The sequence below is a fragment of the Lathyrus oleraceus genome, chromosome 7 (genome assembly GCF_024323335.1).
Source record: "Lathyrus oleraceus cultivar Zhongwan6 chromosome 7, CAAS_Psat_ZW6_1.0, whole genome shotgun sequence".
Lineage (NCBI taxonomy): Eukaryota > Viridiplantae > Streptophyta > Magnoliopsida > Fabales > Fabaceae > Lathyrus > Lathyrus oleraceus.
Genome location: NC_066585.1, coordinates 63165442 through 63167261, shown reverse-complemented (window position 1 = coordinate 63167261; position 1820 = coordinate 63165442). Strand labels below are relative to the sequence as shown.

General features: G+C 30.3%; 1 pseudogene; it reads left to right on the top strand.

Moving 5' to 3' along the window:
- Positions 1-322: 322 nt before the first annotated feature.
- LOC127105594 (probable CCR4-associated factor 1 homolog 9) lies at positions 323-1277 on the top strand (annotated as a pseudogene).
- The last annotated feature ends 543 nt before the right edge of the window (positions 1278-1820 follow it).

The following is a 1820-nucleotide window of genomic DNA, read 5'->3' as shown; positions in this document are numbered from 1 at the left end:
AGAGATAACAAACTATAATGAAAGTTAGAAAGGTTAAAAAATATAAAAATTATAACAAATTAAAAAGAAAACTCTCAATATAATTTTTTATTAATTAATGCTATAAAATCAAATCTAATTTTGTTTATAAAATCAAATCAAATAATATTTAAAAAACTATAAATTAAGAAATTAGAAATAATTTTTGAAATATTTATTTGAATATTAATTCAAATCCTACCAAATAGATATTTATTAAAATATTTTTGAAAAACTAACCTAATAAAAATATATGATTAAATAACTTATTCAATTTATTTCCCACTTTCCAAGGAATATCTTTTCCGGGTTTAGGGTTTACTTTTAATATAAAAAAGCCAAATCTATTCTCATCTCATAGCATCACACAATCCTAGTATTCACCTGCAGTTGTTTTTTCTCTCTTTCAATTCAACTTCAAAATCAATTCTTCAAGAAACTCAACATGAGCATGTTGAAGGAAGTCATTATCCGTGAAGTTTGGGCGTACAATTTAGAGTATGAATTCAATCTCATCCTTCAAGCTATCTCTGAACATCATCTAATCATTTCAATGGATACTGAATTTCCCGGCGTAATTCATTCCCCAAAAATTGACTATCGTCATCTTCTACCCTCTGATCACTACCGTTATTTGAAAGCCAATGTCGATGATCTTAAACTCATTCAAGTTGGACTCACACTTTCGGATTCTGAGGGAAACCTTCCTGACTTTGGAACCAATAACAGTTACATCTGGGAGTTTAACTTCTGTGATTTTGACGTCAATCATGATCTCTGTAATCAAGATTCCATTGATATGCTCCGCCGTCAAGGGATTAATTTTGAGCGCAATTTATTTCACGGTGTGGATTCAAAGCTTTTCGCTGAACTAATGTTCTCGTCAATACTTGTTTATAACGATTTTGTTACTTGGGTCACGTTTAGTAGCTTATGATTTTGGATATTTGGTGAAGATCCTGACCGGAATGAATTTACCAAACCTGTTAGAGGATTTTTTGAAAATGGTTGAAGTATTGTTTGGAAAAAGTGTTTATGACATGAAATATATGATGAAGTCCTGCAACTCTCTTTATGGTGGTCTCGAGCGGGTAGCTACTACGCTTAATGTGTGTCGGGCAGTTGGAAATGCTCATCAAGCTGCATCGGATAGTTTGTTGACGTGGCATGTATTCGACAAAATGATAAAGACTTATTTTAAGGATGACGAAGCTCCCAAGCATGCCGGAGTGTTGTTTGGATTAGAAATTGCAGCTTAGTAAATAGATTATAAAAAAATTGTAATGAAAATTCAAATATATAAAATATTCATTCTTTTTAATATATAATTTCATTATCTAATTTCTATTTATGTCTTTATTTTGGTGGGAGTGTATGGTTAGTAAGAGAAAACAAGTACTTAGTTTAACAAGTAAAGTATAAAGCTTTTTGATGTCTGCTACAATATATATTAAAGAATTATAGAGAACATTATGAACTTCATTAAAATGTGGCTTCGTTGCATTTTTTGTGCTCTCAATCCACTGTTGAACTCTCTTGTATGGGCCAATAATATGATCATGATCCTTCTAGTCTAAAAGCTGCATCCAAAAAATATGTAATATCACCATGTTATCAGAAATTATCACTTAAATGGAAACTTGTTTCAACTATACCTTCCTATTTTTCTTCTAAAGCTTCTTCGTGCTTATATCAACAAAATATATAACAACCATTAAAGCGATTATTGTCAAAAAGAGTACTAAAATTATCAGAATGGCATGTTTGTAGAATTTGGTAAAACTTAGTATCAATACTTAATT